Source organism: Glycine soja, chromosome 18 (assembly GCF_004193775.1).
Source record: "Glycine soja cultivar W05 chromosome 18, ASM419377v2, whole genome shotgun sequence".
NCBI lineage: Eukaryota > Viridiplantae > Streptophyta > Magnoliopsida > Fabales > Fabaceae > Glycine > Glycine soja.
In genome coordinates this window covers 41,864,510-41,871,216 of record NC_041019.1, presented here as the reverse complement: position 1 = coordinate 41,871,216, position 6,707 = coordinate 41,864,510, and positions in this window count along the sequence as shown.

Below are 6,707 nucleotides of genomic sequence, written 5' to 3'. Positions count from 1 at the left end.
CCTTGATTAAAATTAAAGATTTGTTATTATAATAGAGATTATGATAACGAGAAACAAATTTGTTCTAATTTTAATTTAAATCGTTCTTGATCATAAGATTATTGTAAATAGAATATCAATAATTCGGATAAATTAATATATATGTGATAGTATTTATTGGATAAATATTGATAGTTCTCATTTATTAATTTGCATATATAGACGAGTCACATGTTAATATGATCATTGAACTGTCTCAATTGAAATTTTTAGTTAAAATTTACCATAAACTGTGAATAGAAAATTCTCAAGAAGAGGTATAATAGCTTTCTTTGACCTGAGATTGTCATAGTAATTAACAAGTTATTTGTTGTATTTTGATTCCGAACACCTAATGCTTTAGAGCACTTGTTGAATGGATATTGGATATGATTAAATACATGTAGAATTAATGATTAATCAAGAAGGAATTCATAACTCTTGGTAATGTGTTTGAGCTCTATGTATAAAATTATATCCTGACCAAGAAAATTAAATGAAAGAAGAAATGAGTTTCTTAAGTCATTATGAGTTAACTCAAGAGGGTCTGACAGCAATACCATCCTCTAGAGTTAACCCAAAGTTGTAACGATGAAAGAAATTATTACACTACTCTTCTAATGGTTCTTGAAAGTAAAATGATACTTCATGTTATCCGGACATTAAGGAGTGTTGTTAGACGCCTACCTTGATTAGTATATTAATTTGATTAATATATTACCGGCTTAGTGTTGAACCTACGAAGTCACACACAAACGAGTGTTCTAATATCGGTTAAAGAAATTATTTTAATATTTGATGATTAATTAAATTAGAGAATTTAATATGATCAAATGATTAATTGATTTCAAAAAGGTGAAATATTATTATATTTTTGCTAGCACTGAAAATATAAATAATATGAAAGATTTGGTGAAAGAAGAGAAACAAACATGTACGATTTTGTATTTGAAATTTGGGTTGAAAAGGCGACTAGATACAAGTTTGACTTGGTAAATTATTATTTCAATTTTAATTGCTAAATGGTTTGCAATAAGGTAACAATAAATAATATAGCTTAAAAATGATACTATCAATAATGATTTTGATTTGATCAGAAATTTGGTATCCTTAGCGCACTATAAATAGATCCTTAGGCTGCACGTTGAAATAATCCCAATATCATTTCTCTATTCTTATTTTTTCACTTGTCAAAGTTGTTGACGAATAGAGATCAGTCTCGGTGTAAATGCACGTAGAGTTTTAGAGTCTTCACACTCTTGAAGAATTTTTATGCTTCAAGAGCTCATAACAGGTACACTTTTTAATATGTCTTCTGTTTATAATATAATTTAAATACAAAATAGATTATTTTATTCCGCAATGTATTTTTTTGAACACCTTTTTTCTACAATTGGTATCAGAGCCATGAGTCTTTTGTATTTAAATTATATTTAACAAAAATTTGAAAAAGTTTCAATTTTTATTTACTTACACATAATGTTGCCTGTTATGACTGCATGATTACATTGGCAAATCAAATTAATTTTTTTGTGCAATTGGTAATCTTGTTACGTGGATGTTGTTTTGAATCGGTGGGATGTTTGCAATTGGTTGTTAATACAGTGTTTGATTTGTCGGAGGTGTTCCATATCATATACGTTGGTATTTTTATATAAAGGAGAATAAAGATTTTTATTTTATTTGGATTCCTTTTAAAATATTAAACATTTCCTTCAATTTTGAGCAATTTGTTATTAATTCTTTTATTTTCAAATTGTTGGATATTAATTTAATGGAAAGACGCTACATTAGGACATGTGATATCAAAGAGGTATGCGCTTCAAGAATTGTATCTCGTTCAATTATTTGAGAGAATTTTTTTTATATGCTATGTGCGTAATTATATAATTGTTATATATCTAAATGATACATAGGTTTGTCATCTGATTTATCTTACATATTAAATTGTTTAATAATAAGGAACAACCTGATTACTAGGGGACTTATAGGAAAAAAGATAAATTGAGATGTATGATGTAAGTTTTTTAATAATTAATAATAAGGAACGACCTGACGAACAGGAGACTTATAATTAATATTTGTTTTGCATAAGATGCATGTTTTTTAAATTACTTATATATTGAGTGTCTAGACAATCTAGGAAAGTATTAAAATTAATTTATTGATATCAATAGGATTGGCCTGACAACCAGGAACTTATGTGATATGATATTTCTTATTTTGATTTGAAAATGTATATAACACATTGTCTTAGAATGTGTATGAGAAACGACTTGATAATCAAGTGGCTCGCTCACAATTTTTAAGAGGCTTTATGTGATCCACTTAAAAGAAATAAGTATTTCTTACATTACTATATTATTATTATAATTAGTTGAAATATCATTAATATTTTTATATTTTTTAAAAGGTTTGAAAAAAATTATGCTATGACATAACTATATTTTGTTGTGTGCTTAATCAACAATATGTCTTCTCTATCGCTTTGTGGTATTCTTGAATATGGAAAACTAGTCGGAGCCAATTATGATGATTGGTACCTCTACTTGAGAATAATTCTCATGCATGAGAAGCTTATTGACATTATTGATAAGTCTCGCATGGAAGCACCTAATCTGAGTGATGCTGAAGCAACCAAGGTTTTTCAAAAGTACCTAGATGAGTGCCTTACTGCTAAGTGCATTATCTTGGCATCAATGAGTTCAGAACAAGAGGCAACATCAAGACATGGACCCATATGAGATTGTTGAACATCTTAAGAAGATGTACGGTGGTCAAAGCAGGTCGGCTAGATTTCAGTTATCTAAGGCCCTGTTTAGATCCTCACTTGTTGCAAATGAAAAGGTTGAACCCCGTGTTCTTAAGATAATTGATCTCATAGAACAACTTGAGAAGTTGGGGTGCACTCTCGGGAAAGAGTTTTCTCAAGATTTGATTATGCAATCACTTTTTGATTTATTTTCACAATTTATTGTGAATTTCAACATGAATAAAATGAGTTGTGACTTGCATGAGATGATTAATCGGCTAATTGATTATGAGAATCAAATTGCTTCTGAGAAGAAGAAAGGAACTGTCATGGTAGTTGGAAAGAGCTCCAAGAAAAAAGGCAAAGTACCAAAAAGGAAGCATCTTAGATCTAAGGGTGGTATGACCAAACCCAAGAACAAAATGAACAAGATTGACCAAACTAATGCTGAATGTTTCTTCTGTAAGGAGAAAGCTCATTGGAAGAGAAATTGTAAGAAGTATCTTGATTCTTTGAAAAACAAGAAACAAGGTAAGACATTAATGAAAAATGTTTTTATGATTTCTTTAACTATCACTGATTCTTCAATGTGGGTATTAGATAGAGACAGTAGTTTTAATATTTGCAATACGTTGCAGGGACTACAGATAACTAGATGGTTGAAGAAAGGAGAAATAAATCTACAAGTAGGGAATGGAGCAAATGTTGCCGCCTTAGCTTTAGGATCAGTTTCTTTAATAATGCCTACTAGCAAAGTACTAGTATTAGAAGATTGTTAATATGTTCCGAAATTTGTTTCAAACATTATTTCAATTTCCATGTTGGACAAGCGAGGTTTTCGCATTATCTTTAATAATAGCATTTGCTCAATTTATCATGATGATGATTTATATGTGAATGGTCATCTCCAACGCGGCATTTATGTCTTACTCGATGTGAATCATAACTCGATTATGCATGTTTCTTCTAGTTCCAAAAGAAAAAGAGATAATCAAGTAAATAAAACATATCTTTGGCATTGTAGGCTAGGTCACATTGGCGAGAAAAGAATTAACAAGTTGTACAAGGAAGGTTACCTTGATAATTATGATTATGAATCATATGAAACTTGTGAATCTTGTCTCAAAGGAAAAATGACTAAATCTCCATTTATTGGAAGTGGAGAAAGAGCTTCTGAGTTATTGGGACTAATTCATATAGATGTTTGTGGGCCCATGAAGATTCAAGCCAAAGGAGGATATTCTTATTTTATCACCTTCACTGACGATATGTCTAGATATGGATTTTTGTATCTTATGAAACATAAATCTTAATCATTTGAAATGTTTAAAAGATTTTGTAGTGAAGTTGAAAAGCAAACTGGTAAGAGTATCAAAATGCTTAGATCTGATAGAGGAGGAAAATATCTTAGTGATAAATTTATTGACTATCTAAAGGAGAATGGGATTCTCTCTCAGTGGACACCTCTGGGAATACCACAACGCAGTGGTGTATCTGAAAGAAGAAATCGAACCTTACTAGATATGGTTAAATCCATGATGGGGTTCACCGATCTTTCATTAAACTTATGGGGATATGCTTTAGAAGCAGTAGCCTACTTGCTAAATAAAGTTTCTACAAAAGCAGTCTTTACAACTCCATATGATATATGGAAAGGAAAGAAACCAAGTCTTAAACCCATCAAGGTCTAGGATTGCCCTACTTATGTTAAAAGATTGCAAACAGATAAACTTGAGGCAAGGTCTGATAAGTGTAGATTCATTGGTTATCCTAAAGAAACAATAGGATATTATTTCTATCAACCTTCTAACTATAAAGTGTTTGTGGCAAGAGGAGCAACCTTTTTGGAAAGAGAGTTTCTTGTAGAAGGAAACCATGGTAAAGAAATTGAACTTGATGAGACTCAAGTCACCAATGATAACATAACTCAAGAACATGAGATGGAAACTGAGAGTCCTTTCTTTGATGTTTTGAAATTAGGACAAAGCTCTTCAACTCAAATGATTATGGCTCAAGAACTAGCTATTGTTCAAGAACAAGTCATTGTTCAAGAACAAGTTAATGAACCAATCTTAGAACAATTGCAGTAACCTTTGAACCCAACACAAGAACCTCTTAGAAGATCTACTCGAATGCATCGTGCACCTAATAAATTAAACTTAATGGTGCAAGATGACATGTCAAATAAGGTTTATGATAATGATGATGATGATCCTAAGAGCTATGAAGAGGCCATGAGAAGCTCGAATTGCAACAAATGGCAAAAAGCCATGGAATCTAAAATAGAATCAATGAAGATCAACAAAGTATGGACTTTAGTTGAAGCTTAAAAGGATATAAAACCAATTGGTTGTAAATGGGTTTACAAGAAAAAGATTAGAGCAGATGGAAAGGTCGAGACCTATAAAGCTCACCTTGTTGCTAAAGGATATCGTCAACAGGAAGGAATAGATTATGACGAAACATTTTCTCCTGTGGCAATGCTCAAATCAATTTGGATTCTACTTGCCATAGCAGCATACTATGATTATGAGATATGGAAAATGGATGTGAAAACAACTTTCCTTAATGGTGAGTTGAAAGAGGAAGTGTACATGACACAACCTGAAGGATTCACATCATTGGCTGGTTGTAATGAAGTTTGCAAGTTGCAACAATCTATATATGGATTGAAACAAGCTTCTAGAAGTTGGAACATTCATTTTAATAAGCCAATTGAAAAGTTCGAGTTTGTTAAATGTGAGGAAGAGCCATGTGTTTACAAAAAGGTCAATAGGAGTTCAATTAATTTCTTAGTGTTATATGTAGATGACATATTACTAATTGGAAATGACATACCAACATTGCAAGGCACAAAGATTTGGCTATCAGAACAATTCTACATGAAGGATTTGGGAGAAGTAGTCTATATTCTAGGTATAAAGATTTATAGAGATAGATCTAAAAGGTTGCTTGGACTCTCCCAATCTATGTACATTGATACTATCTTAAAGAGATATAACATGGATAATTCCAAATGAGGCTATTTGCCTATAGGTGTTGGAATTACTCTTAGTAGGGAGAATTGTCCAACAACTCCTGAAGAAAGAGAACACATGAGTAGAGTACCATATGCTAGTGCAGTGGGAGCTATCATGTACACCATGACTTGTACACGTCCTGATGTCGCTTATGCACTAGGTGTAACTAGTCGATATCAAGCAAACCCTGGTGAGGAACATTGGAAAGTGGTTAAGACCATACATAAGTACTTAAGAAGAACTAAAGACCAATTCCTCATTTATGGAGACTCTGAATTGAAACTGAAAGGTTATACTGATGCAAGCTTTGCATTAGACAAAGATGATAGCAAATCCATTTCAGGATATGTTTTCACTTTAAATGGTGGTGCAGTAAGTTGGAAAAGTTTCAAGCAAGCTACGGTAGCAGATTCAACTACTGAAGCAGAATATATAGCGACAAGTGAAGCCGCTAAAGAAGTTGTTTGGATGAAAAAGTTCATATTTGAACTTGGTGTGATTCCTTCAATAGAAGAGTCGGTCCCATTAATGTGCAACAATAATGGGGCTATTGCTCAAGCAAAGGAACCAAGATCAAACCAGAAGTCCAAACATATTTTGTGAAAGTATCACTTGATTAGAGAGATAATAGAACGTGGTGACGTTAAGATTGAAAAGGTAGATGGAAAGGAGAATGCAGCAGATCCCTTCACCAAGGCGCTTGGCATAAAAAAGTTTGACAAGCACAAATGGGAATTAGGAATGAAGTTCATGAATGATTGGCTCTAGGCAAGTGGGAGATTGTTGGGAATAAATTTGTATGCCCACGATCCAAGTCATCATGTAATCAATTCTAATTTTAATAATAAAGTATTATTTTATTTTCATTGTCATAATTTCACTATTTGATTAAATGGTCCATTTGATGATGTTCTTGA